This window comes from Camellia sinensis, chromosome 11, assembly GCF_055761805.1.
Source record: "Camellia sinensis isolate YWXY chromosome 11, ASM5576180v1, whole genome shotgun sequence".
In the NCBI taxonomy this organism is placed as follows: Eukaryota; Viridiplantae; Streptophyta; class Magnoliopsida; order Ericales; family Theaceae; genus Camellia; species Camellia sinensis.
The window spans coordinates 3,059,151-3,072,868 of NC_138971.1; positions in this window are offsets into that span (position 1 = coordinate 3,059,151).

Below are 13,718 nucleotides of genomic sequence, written 5' to 3' on the forward strand. Positions count from 1 at the left end.
CCGTAATGCGCAAGAAATGGTACGGAAACCCCGTATTTACATATCTGCCATTGTGTAGGAGAATCCGTATAGCTGTTCGAGTGTTCGAACCGTAATGCGCAAGAAATGGTACCGAAACCCCGTATTTACATATCTGCCACTGTGTAGGAGAATCCGCATAGGTGTTCGAGTGTTCGAACCGTAATGCGCAACAAATGGTATGTAAATCCCGTATTTACATATCTGCCACTGTGCAGGAGAATCCGTATATGTGTTCGAGTGTTCAAACCGTAATGCGCAAAAATGGTACGGAAACCCCGTATTTACATATCTGCCACTGTGCAGGAGAATCCGCATAGGTGTTCGAGTGTTCGAACCGTAATGCGCAAGAAATGGTACCGAAACCCCGTATTTACATATCTGCCACTGTGTAGGAGAATCCGCATAGGTGTTCGAGTGTTCGAACCGTATTGCGCATGAAATGGTATGTAAACCCCGTATTTACATATCTGCCACTGTGCAGGATAATCCGTATAGGTGTTCGAGTGTTCGAACCGTATTGCGCATGAAATGGTATGTAAACCCCGTATTTACATATCTGCCACTGTGTAGGAGAATCCGTATAGGTGTTCGAGTGTTCGAACCGTAATGCGCAAGAAATGGTATGTAAACCCCGTATTTACATATCTGCCACTGTGCAGGAGAATCCGTATAGGTGTTCGAGTGTTCCAACCGTAATGCGCAAGAAATGGTACCGAAACCCCGTATTTACATATCTGCCACTGTGCAGGATAATCCGCATAGGTGTTCGAGTGTTCGAACCGTATTGCGCATGAAATGGTATGTAAACCCCGTATTTACATATCTGCCACTGTGCAGGATAATCCGCATAGGTGTTCGAGTGTTCGAACCGTATTGCGCATGAAATGGTACGTAAACCCCGTATTTACATATCTGCCACTGTGTAGGAGAATCCGTATAGGTGTTCGAGTGTTCGAACCGTATTGCGCATGAAATGGTATGTAAACCCCGTATTTACATATCTGCCACTGTGCAGGAGAATCCGTATAGGTGTTCGAGTGTTCCAACAGTAATGCGCAAGAAATGGTACCGAAACCCCGTATTTACATATCTGCCACTGTGCAGGAGAATCCGTATAGGTGTTCGAGTGTTCCAACCGTAATGCGCAAGAAATGGTACCGAAACCCCGTATTTACATATCTGCCACTGTGCAGGAGAATCGGGATAGGTGTTTGAGTGTTCGAACCGTAATGCGCAAGAAATGGTACCGAAACCCCGTATTTACATATCTGCCACTATGCAGGAGAATCCGCATAGGTGTTCGAGTGTTCGAACCGTATTGCGCAAGAAATGGTATGTAAACCACGTATTTACATATCTGCCACTGTGCAGGAGAATCCGTATAGGTGTTCGAGTGTTCGAACCGTAATGCGCAAGAAATGGTACGGAAACCCCGTATTTACATATCTGCCACTGTGTAGGAGAATTCGTATAGCTGTTCGAGTGTTCGAACCGTAATGCACAAGAAATGGTACCGAAACCCCGTATTTACATATCTGCCACTGTGTAGGAGAATCCGTATAGGTGTTTGAGTGTTCGAACCGTAATGCGCAAGAAATGGTACCGAAACCCCGTATTTACATATCTGCCACTATGCAGGAGAATCCGCATAGGTGTTCGAGTGTTCGAACCGTATTGCGCAAGAAATGGTATGTAAACCCCGTATTTACATATCTGCCACTGTGCAGGAGAATCCGTATAGGTGTTCGAGTGTTCGAACCGTATTACGCAAGAAATGGTATGTAAACCCCGTATTTACATATCTGCCACTGTGCAGGAGAATCCGTATAGGTGTTCGAGTGTTCGAACCGTAATGCGCAAGAAATGGTACGGAAACCCCGTATTTACATATCTGCCACTGTGCAGGAGAATCCGTATAGGTGTTCGAGTGTTCGAACCGTAATGCGCAAGAAATGGTACGGAAACCCCGTATTTACATATCTGCCATTGTGTAGGAGAATCCGTATAGCTGTTCGAGTGTTCGAACCGTAATGCGCAAGAAATGGTACCGAAACCCCGTATTTACATATCTGCCACTGTGTAGGAGAATCCGCATAGGTGTTCGAGTGTTCGAACCGTAATGCGCAAGAAATGGTATGTAAATCCCGTATTTACATATCTGCCACTGTGCAGGAGAATCCGTATATGTGTTCGAGTGTTCAAACCGTAATGCGCAAAAATGGTACGGAAACCCCGTATTTACATATCTGCCACTGTGCAGGAGAATCCGCATAGGTGTTCGAGTGTTCGAACCGTAATGCGCAAGAAATGGTACCGAAACCCCGTATTTACATATCTGCCACTGTGTAGGAGAATCCGCATAGGTGTTCGAGTGTTCGAACCGTATTGCGCATGAAATGGTATGTAAACCCCGTATTTACATATCTGCCACTGTGCAGGATAATCCGTATAGGTGTTCGAGTGTTCGAACCGTATTGCGCATGAAATGGTATGTAAACCCCGTATTTACATATCTGCCACTGTGTAGGAGAATCCGTATAGGTGTTCGAGTGTTCGAACCGTAATGCGCAAGAAATGGTATGTAAACCCCGTATTTACATATCTGCCACTGTGCAGGAGAATCCGTATAGGTGTTCGAGTGTTCCAACCGTAATGCGCAAGAAATGGTACCGAAACCCCGTATTTACATATCTGCCACTGTGCAAGATAATCCGCATAGGTGTTCGAGTGTTCGAACCGTATTGCGCATGAAATGGTATGTAAACCCCGTATTTACATATCTGCCACTGTGCAGGATAATCCGCATAGGTGTTCGAGTGTTCGAACCGTATTGCGCATGAAATGGTATGTAAACCCCGTATTTACATATCTGCCACTGTGTAGGAGAATCCGTATAGGTGTTCGAGTGTTCGAACCGTATTGCGCATGAAATGGTATGTAAACCCCGTATTTACATATCTGCCACTGTGCAGGAGAATCCGTATAGGTGTTCGAGTGTTCCAACAGTAATGCGCAAGAAATGGTACCGAAACCCCGTATTTACATATCTGCCACTGTGCAGGAGAATCCGTATAGGTGTTCGAGTGTTCCAACCGTAATGCGCAAGAAATGGTACCGAAACCCCGTATTTACATATCTGCCACTGTGCAGGAGAATCGGGATAGGTGTTTGAGTGTTCGAACCGTAATGCGCAAGAAATGGTACCGAAACCCCGTATTTACATATCTGCCACTATGCAGGAGAATCCGCATAGGTGTTCGAGTGTTCGAACCGTATTGCGCAAGAAATGGTATGTAAACCACGTATTTACATATCTGCCACTGTGCAGGAGAATCCGTATAGGTGTTCGAGTGTTCGAACCGTAATGCGCAAGAAATGGTACGGAAACCCCGTATTTACATATCTGCCACTGTGTAGGAGAATTCGTATAGCTGTTCGAGTGTTCGAACCGTAATGCACAAGAAATGGTACCGAAACCCCGTATTTACATATCTGCCACTGTGTAGGAGAATCCGTATAGGTGTTTGAGTGTTCGAACCGTAATGCGCAAGAAATGGTACCGAAACCCCGTATTTACATATCTGCCACTATGCAGGAGAATCCGCATAGGTGTTCGAGTGTTCGAACCGTATTGCGCAAGAAATGGTATGTAAACCCCGTATTTACATATCTGCCACTGTGCAGGAGAATCCGTATAGGTGTTCGAGTGTTCGAACCGTATTACGCAAGAAATGGTATGTAAACCCCGTATTTACATATCTGCCACTGTGCAGGAGAATCCGTATAGGTGTTCGAGTGTTCGAACCGTAATGCGCAAGAAATGGTACGGAAACCCCGTATTTACATATCTGCCACTGTGCAGGAGAATCCGTATAGGTGTTCGAGTGTTCGAACCGTAATGCGCAAGAAATGGTACGGAAACCCCGTATTTACATATCTGCCATTGTGTAGGAGAATCCGTATAGCTGTTCGAGTGTTCGAACCGTAATGCGCAAGAAATGGTACCGAAACCCCGTATTTACATATCTGCCACTGTGTAGGAGAATCCGCATAGGTGTTCGAGTGTTCGAACCGTAATGCGCAAGAAATGGTATGTAAATCCCGTATTTACATATCTGCCACTGTGCAGGAGAATCCGTATATGTGTTCGAGTGTTCGAACCGTAATGCGCAAAAATGGTACGGAAACCCCGTATTTACATATCTGCCACTGTGCAGGAGAATCCGCATAGGTGTTCGAGTGTTCGAACCGTAATGCGCAAGAAATGGTATGTAAACCCCGTATTTACATATCTGCCACTGTGTAGGAGAATCCGCATAGGTGTTCGAGTGTTCGAACCGTAATGCGCAAGAAATGGTATGTAAACCCCGTATTTACATATCTGCCACTGTGCAGGAGAATCCGTATAGGTGTTCGAGTGTTCCAACCGTAATGCGCAAGAAATGGTACCGAAACCCCGTATTTACATATCTGCCACTGTGCAGGAGAATCCGTATAGGTGTTCGAGTGTTCGAACCGTAATGCGCAAGAAATGGTACCGAAACCCCGTATTTACATATCTGCCACTGTGCAGGAGAATCTGCATAGGTGTTCGAGTGTTCAAACCGTATTGCGCAAGAAATGGTATGTAAACCCCGTATTTACATATCTGCCACTGTGCAGGAGAATCCGTATAGGTGTTCGAGTGTTCGAACCGTAATGCGCAAGAAATGGTACCGAAACCCCGTATTTACATATCTGCCACTGTGCAGGATAATCCGCATAGGTGTTCGAGTGTTCGAACCGTATTGCGCATGAAATGGTATGTAAACCCCGTATTTACATATCTGCCACTGTGCAGGATAATCCGCATAGGTGTTCGAGTGTTCGAACCGTATTGCGCATGAAATGGTATGTAAACCCCGTATTTACATATCTGCCACTGTGTAGGAGAATCCGTATAGGTGTTCGAGTGTTCGAACCGTAATGCGCAAGAAATGGTATGTAAACCCCGTATTTACATATCTGCCACTGTGCAGGAGAATCCGTATAGGTGTTCGAGTGTTCCAACCGTAATGCGCAAGAAATGGTACCGAAACCCCGTATTTACATATCTGCCACTGTGCAGGAGAATCCGTATAGGTGTTTGAGTGTTCGAACCGTAATGCGCAAGAAATGGTACCGAAACCCCGTATTTACATATCTGCCACTATGCAGGAGAATCCGCATAGGTGTTCGAGTGTTCGAACCGTATTGCGCAAGAAATGGTATGTAAACCCCGTATTTACATATATGCCACTGTGCAGGAGAATCCGTATAGGTGTTCGAGTGTTCGAACCGTAATGCGCAAGAAATGGTACGGAAACCCCGTATTTACATATCTGCCACTGTGTAGGAGAATCCGTATAGCTGTTCGAGTGTTCGAACCGTAATGCGCAAGAAATGGTACCGAAACCCCGTATTTACATATCTGCCACTGTGTAGGAGAATCCGTATAGGTGTTTGAGTGTTCGAACCGTAATGCGCAAGAAATGGTACCGAAACCCCGTATTTACATATCTGCCACTATGCAGGAGAATCCGCATAGGTGTTCAAGTGTTCGAACCGTATTGCGCAAGAAATGGTATGTAAACCCCGTATTTACATATCTGCCACTGTGCAGGAGAATCCGTATAGGTGTTCGAGTGTTCGAACCGTATTACGCAAGAAATGGTATGTAAACCCCGTATTTACATATCTGCCACTGTGCAGGAGAATCCGTATAGGTGTTCGAGTGTTCGAACCGTAATGCGCAAGAAATGGTACGGAAACCCCGTATTTACATATCTGCCACTGTGCAGGAGAATCCGTATAGGTGTTCGAGTGTTCGAACCGTAATGCGCAAGAAATGGTACGGAAACCCCGTATTTACATATCTGCCATTGTGTAGGAGAATCCGTATAGCTGTTCGAGTGTTCGAACCGTAATGCGCAAGAAATGGTACCGAAACCCCGTATTTACATATCTGCCACTGTGTAGGAGAATCCGCATAGGTGTTCGAGTGTTCGAACCGTAATGCGCAAGAAATGGTATGTAAATCCCGTATTTACATATCTGCCACTGTGCAGGAGAATCCGTATATGTGTTCGAGTGTTCGAACCGTAATGCGCAAAAATGGTACGGAAACCCCGTATTTACATATCTGCCACTGTGCAGGAGAATCCGCATAGGTGTTCGAGTGTTCGAACCGTAATGCGCAAGAAATGGTATGTAAACCCCGTATTTACATATCTGCCACTGTGTAGGAGAATCCGCATAGGTGTTCGAGTGTTCGAACCGTAATGCGCAAGAAATGGTATGTAAACCCCGTATTTACATATCTGCCACTGTGCAGGAGAATCCGTATAGGTGTTCGAGTGTTCGAACCGTAATGCGCAAGAAATGGTACCGAAACCCCGTATTTACATATCTGCCACTGTGCAGGAGAATCCGTATAGGTGTTCGAGTGTTCGAACCGTAATGCGCAAGAAATGGTACCGAAACCCCGTATTTACATATCTGCCACTGTGCAGGAGAATCTGCATAGGTGTTCGAGTGTTCAAACCGTATTGCGCAAGAAATGGTATGTAAACCCCGTATTTACATATCTGCCACTGTGCAGGAGAATCCGTATAGGTGTTCGAGTGTTCGAACCGTAATGCGCAAGAAATGGTACCGAAACCCCGTATTTACATATCTGCCACTGTGCAGGATAATCCGCATAGGTGTTCGAGTGTTCGAACCGTATTGCGCATGAAATGGTATGTAAACCCCGTATTTACATATCTGCCACTGTGCAGGATAATCCGGATAGGTGTTCGAGTGTTCGAACCGTATTGCGCATGAAATGGTATGTAAACCCCGTATTTACATATCTGCCACTGTGTAGGAGAATCCGTATAGGTGTTCGAGTGTTCGAACCGTAATGCGCAAGAAATGGTATGTAAACCCCGTATTTACATATCTGCCACTGTGCAGGAGAATCCGTATAGGTGTTCGAGTGTTCCAACCGTAATGCGCAAGAAATGGTACCGAAACCCCGTATTTACATATCTGCCACTGTGCAGGAGAATCCGTATAGGTGTTTGAGTGTTCGAACCGTAATGCGCAAGAAATGGTACCGAAACCCCGTATTTACATATCTGCCACTATGCAGGAGAATCCGCATAGGTGTTCGAGTGTTCGAACCGTATTGCGCAAGAAATGGTATGTAAACCCCGTATTTACATATATGCCACTGTGCAGGAGAATCCGTATAGGTGTTCGAGTGTTCGAACCGTAATGCGCAAGAAATGGTACGGAAACCCCGTATTTACATATCTGCCACTGTGTAGGAGAATCCGTATAGCTGTTCGAGTGTTCGAACCGTAATGCGCAAGAAATGGTACCGAAACCCCGTATTTACATATCTGCCACTGTGTAGGAGAATCCGTATAGGTGTTTGAGTGTTCGAACCGTAATGCGCAAGAAATGGTACCGAAACCCCGTATTTACATATCTGCCACTATGCAGGAGAATCCGCATAGGTGTTCGAGTGTTCGAACCGTATTGCGCAAGAAATGGTATGTAAACCCCGTATTTACATATCTGCCACTGTGCAGGAGAATCCGTATAGGTGTTCGAGTGTTCGAACCGTATTACGCAAGAAATGGTACCGAAACCCCGTATTTACATATCTGCCACTGTGCAGGAGAATCCGTATAGGTGTTCGAGTGTTCGAACCGTAATGCGCAAGAAATGGTACCGAAACCCCGTATTTACATATCTGCCACTGTGCAGGAGAATCTGCATAGGTGTTCGAGTGTTCAAACCGTATTGCGCAAGAAATGGTATGTAAACCCCGTATTTACATATCTGCCACTGTGCAGGAGAATCCGTATAGGTGTTCGAGTGTTCGAACCGTAATGCGCAAGAAATGGTACCGAAACCCCGTATTTACATATCTGCCACTGTGCAGGATAATCCGCATAGGTGTTCGAGTGTTCGAACCGTATTGCGCATGAAATGGTATGTAAACCCCGTATTTACATATCTGCCACTGTGCAGGATAATCCGCATAGGTGTTCGAGTGTTCGAACCGTATTGCGCATGAAATGGTATGTAAACCCCGTATTTACATATCTGCCACTGTGTAGGAGAATCCGTATAGGTGTTCGAGTGTTCGAACCGTAATGCGCAAGAAATGGTATGTAAACCCCGTATTTACATATCTGCCACTGTGCAGGAGAATCCGTATAGGTGTTCGAGTGTTCCAACCGTAATGCGCAAGAAATGGTACTGAAACCCCGTATTTACATATCTGCCACTGTGCAGGAGAATCCGTATAGGTGTTTGAGTGTTCGAACCGTAATGCGCAAGAAATGGTACCGAAACCCCGTATTTACATATCTGCCACTATGCAGGAGAATCCGCATAGGTGTTCGAGTGTTCGAACCGTATTGCGCAAGAAATGGTATGTAAACCCCGTATTTACATATATGCCACTGTGCAGGAGAATCCGTATAGGTGTTCGAGTGTTCGAACCGTAATGCGCAAGAAATGGTACGGAAACCCCGTATTTACATATCTGCCACTGTGTAGGAGAATCCGTATAGCTGTTCGAGTGTTCGAACCGTAATGCGCAAGAAATGGTACCGAAACCCCGTATTTACATATCTGCCACTGTGTAGGAGAATCCGTATAGGTGTTTGAGTGTTCGAACCGTAATGCGCAAGAAATGGTACCGAAACCCCGTATTTACATATCTGCCACTATGCAGGAGAATCCGCATAGGTGTTCAAGTGTTCGAACCGTATTGCGCAAGAAATGGTATGTAAACCCCGTATTTACATATCTGCCACTGTGCAGGAGAATCCGTATAGGTGTTCGAGTGTTCGAACCGTATTACGCAAGAAATGGTATGTAAACCCCGTATTTACATATCTGCCACTGTGCAGGAGAATCCGTATAGGTGTTCGAGTGTTCGAACCGTAATGCGCAAGAAATGGTACGGAAACCCCGTATTTACATATCTGCCACTGTGCAGGAGAATCCGTATAGGTGTTCGAGTGTTCGAACCGTAATGCGCAAGAAATGGTACGGAAACCCCGTATTTACATATCTGCCATTGTGTAGGAGAATCCGTATAGCTGTTCGAGTGTTCGAACCGTAATGCGCAAGAAATGGTACCGAAACCCCGTATTTACATATCTGCCACTGTGTAGGAGAATCCGCATAGGTGTTCGAGTGTTCGAACCGTAATGCGCAAGAAATGGTATGTAAATCCCGTATTTACATATCTGCCACTGTGCAGGAGAATCCGTATATGTGTTCGAGTGTTCGAACCGTAATGCGCAAAAATGGTACGGAAACCCCGTATTTACATATCTGCCACTGTGCAGGAGAATCCGCATAGGTGTTCGAGTGTTCGAACCGTAATGCGCAAGAAATGGTATGTAAACCCCGTATTTACATATCTGCCACTGTGTAGGAGAATCCGCATAGGTGTTCGAGTGTTCGAACCGTAATGCGCAAGAAATGGTATGTAAACCCCGTATTTACATATCTGCCACTGTGCAGGAGAATCCGTATAGGTGTTCGAGTGTTCGAACCGTAATGCGCAAGAAATGGTACCGAAACCCCGTATTTACATATCTGCCACTGTGCAGGAGAATCCGTATAGGTGTTCGAGTGTTCGAACCGTAATGCGCAAGAAATGGTACCGAAACCCCGTATTTACATATCTGCCACTGTGCAGGAGAATCTGCATAGGTGTTCGAGTGTTCAAACCGTATTGCGCAAGAAATGGTATGTAAACCCCGTATTTACATATCTGCCACTGTGCAGGAGAATCCGTATAGGTGTTCGAGTGTTCGAACCGTAATGCGCAAGAAATGGTACCGAAACCCCGTATTTACATATCTGCCACTGTGCAGGATAATCCGCATAGGTGTTCGAGTGTTCGAACCGTATTGCGCATGAAATGGTATGTAAACCCCGTATTTACATATCTGCCACTGTGCAGGATAATCCGGATAGGTGTTCGAGTGTTCGAACCGTATTGCGCATGAAATGGTATGTAAACCCCGTATTTACATATCTGCCACTGTGTAGGAGAATCCGTATAGGTGTTCGAGTGTTCGAACCGTAATGCGCAAGAAATGGTATGTAAACCCCGTATTTACATATCTGCCACTGTGCAGGAGAATCCGTATAGGTGTTCGAGTGTTCCAACCGTAATGCGCAAGAAATGGTACCGAAACCCCGTATTTACATATCTGCCACTGTGCAGGAGAATCCGTATAGGTGTTTGAGTGTTCGAACCGTAATGCGCAAGAAATGGTACCGAAACCCCGTATTTACATATCTGCCACTATGCAGGAGAATCCGCATAGGTGTTCGAGTGTTCGAACCGTATTGCGCAAGAAATGGTATGTAAACCCCGTATTTACATATATGCCACTGTGCAGGAGAATCCGTATAGGTGTTCGAGTGTTCGAACCGTAATGCGCAAGAAATGGTACGGAAACCCCGTATTTACATATCTGCCACTGTGTAGGAGAATCCGTATAGCTGTTCGAGTGTTCGAACCGTAATGCGCAAGAAATGGTACCGAAACCCCGTATTTACATATCTGCCACTGTGTAGGAGAATCCGTATAGGTGTTTGAGTGTTCGAACCGTAATGCGCAAGAAATGGTACCGAAACCCCGTATTTACATATCTGCCACTATGCAGGAGAATCCGCATAGGTGTTCGAGTGTTCGAACCGTATTGCGCAAGAAATGGTATGTAAACCCCGTATTTACATATCTGCCACTGTGCAGGAGAATCCGTATAGGTGTTCGAGTGTTCGAACCGTATTACGCAAGAAATGGTATGTAAACCCCGTATTTACATATCTGCCACTGTGCAGGAGAATCCGTATAGGTGTTCGAGTGTTCGAACCGTAATGCGCAAGAAATGGTACGGAAACCCCGTATTTACATATCTGCCACTGTGCAGGAGAATCCGTATAGGTGTTCGAGTGTTCGAACCGTAATGCGCAAGAAATGGTACGGAAACCCCGTATTTACATATCTGCCATTGTGTAGGAGAATCCGTATAGCTGTTCGAGTGTTCGAACCGTAATGCGCAAGAAATGGTACCGAAACCCCGTATTTACATATCTGCCACTGTGTAGGAGAATCCGCATAGGTGTTCGAGTGTTCGAACCGTAATGCGCAAGAAATGGTATGTAAATCCCGTATTTACATATCTGCCACTGTGCAGGAGAATCCGTATATGTGTTCGAGTGTTCGAACCGTAATGCGCAAGAAATGGTACGGAAACCCCGTATTTACATATCTGCCACTGTGCAGGAGAATCCGCATAGGTGTTCGAGTGTTCGAACCGTAATGCGCAAGAAATGGTATGTAAACCCCGTATTTACATATCTGCCACTGTGTAGGAGAATCCGCATAGGTGTTCGAGTGTTCGAACCGTAATGCGCAAGAAATGGTATGTAAACCCCGTATTTACATATCTGCCACTGTGCAGGAGAATCCGTATAGGTGTTCGAGTGTTCCAACCGTAATGCGCAAGAAATGGTACCGAAACCCCGTATTTACATATCTGCCACTGTGCAGGAGAATCCGTATAGGTGTTCGAGTGTTCGAACCGTAATGCGCAAGAAATGGTACCGAAACCCCGTATTTACATATCTGCCACTGTGCAGGAGAATCCGCATAGGTGTTCGAGTGTTCGAACCGTAATGCGCAAGAAATGGTACCGAAACCCCGTATTTACATATCTGCCACTGTGCAGGAGAATCTGCATAGGTGTTCGAGTGTTCGAACCGTATTGCGCAAGAAATGGTATGTAAACCCCGTATTTACATATCTGCCACTGTGCAGGAGAATCCGTATAGGTGTTCGAGTGTTCGAACCGTAATGCGCAAGAAATGGTACCGAAACCCCGTATTTACATATCTGCCACTGTGCAGGATAATCCGCATAGGTGTTCGAGTGTTCGAACCGTATTGCGCATGAAATGGTATGTAAACCCCGTATTTACATATCTGCCACTGTGTAGGAGAATCCGTATAGGTGTTCGAGTGTTCGAACCGTAATGCGCAAGAAATGGTATGTAAACCCCGTATTTACATATCTGCCACTGTGCAGGAGAATCCGTATAGGTGTTCGAGTGTTCCAACCGTAATGCACAAGAAATGGTACCGAAACCCGGTATTTACATATCTGCCACTGTGCAGGAGAATCCGTATAGGTGTTCGAGTGTTCGAACCGTAATGCGCAAGAAATGGTACCGAAACCCCGTATTTACATATCTGCCACTGTGCAGGAGAATCCGGATAGGTGTTTGAGTGTTCGAACCGTAATGCGCAAGAAATGGTACCGAAACCCCGTATTTACATATCTGCCACTGTGCAGGAGAATCCGCATAGGTGTTCGAGTGTTCGAACCGTATTACGCAAGAAATGGTATGTAAACCCCGTATTTACATATCTGCCACTGTGTAGGAGAATCCGCATAGGTGTTCGAGTGTTCGAACCGTATTGCGCATGAAATGGTATGTAAACCCCGTATTTACATATCTGCCACTGTGTAGGAGAATCCGTATAGGTGTTCGAGTGTTCGAACCGTAATGCGCAAGAAATGGTATGTAAACCCCGTATTTACATATCTGCCACTGTGTAGGAGAATCCGTATAGGTGTTCGAGTGTTCGAACCGTAATGCGCAAGAAATGGTACGGAAACCCCGAATTTACATATCTGCCACTGTGCAGGAGAATCCGTATAGGTGTTCGAGTGTTCGAACCGTAATGCGCAAGAAATGGTACGGAAACCCCGTATTTACATATCTGCCACTGTGTAGGAGAATCCGTATAGCTGTTCGAGTGTTCGAACCGTAATGCGCAAGAAATGGTACCGAAACCCCGTATTTACATATCTGCCACTGTGTAGGAGAATCCGCATAGGTGTTCGAGTGTTCGAACCGTAATGCGCAAGAAATGGTATGTAAATCCCGTATTTACATATTTGCCACTATGCAGGAGAATCCGTATATGTGTTCGAGTGTTCGAACCGTAATGCCCAAGAAATGGTACGGAAACCCCGTATTTACATATCTGCCACTGTGCAGGAGAATCCGCATAGGTGTTCGAGTGTTCGAACCGTAATGCGCAAGAAATGGTATGTAAACCCCGTATTTACATATCTGCCACTGTGTAGGAGAATCCGCATAGGTGTTCGAGTGTTCGAACCGTAATGCGCAAGAAATGGTATGTAAACCCCGTATTTACATATCTGCCACTGTGCAGGAGAATCCGTATAGGTGTTCGAGTGTTCCAACCGTAATGCGCAAGAAATGGTACCGAAACCCCGTATTTACATATCTGCCACTGTGCAGGAGAATCCGTATAGGTGTTCGAGTGTTCGAACCGTAATGCGCAAGAAATGGTACCGAAACCCCGTATTTACATATCTGCCACTGTGCAGGAGAATCCGCATAGGTGTTCGAGTGTTCGAACCGTAATGCGCAAGAAATGGTATGTAAACCTCGTATTTACATATCTGCCACTATGCAGGAGAATCCGTGTAGGTGTTCGAGTGTTCGAACCGTAATGCGCATGAAATGGTATGTAAACCCCGTATTTACATATCTGCCACTGTGCAGGAGAATCCGTATATGTGTTCGAGTGTTCGAACCGTAATGCGCATGAAA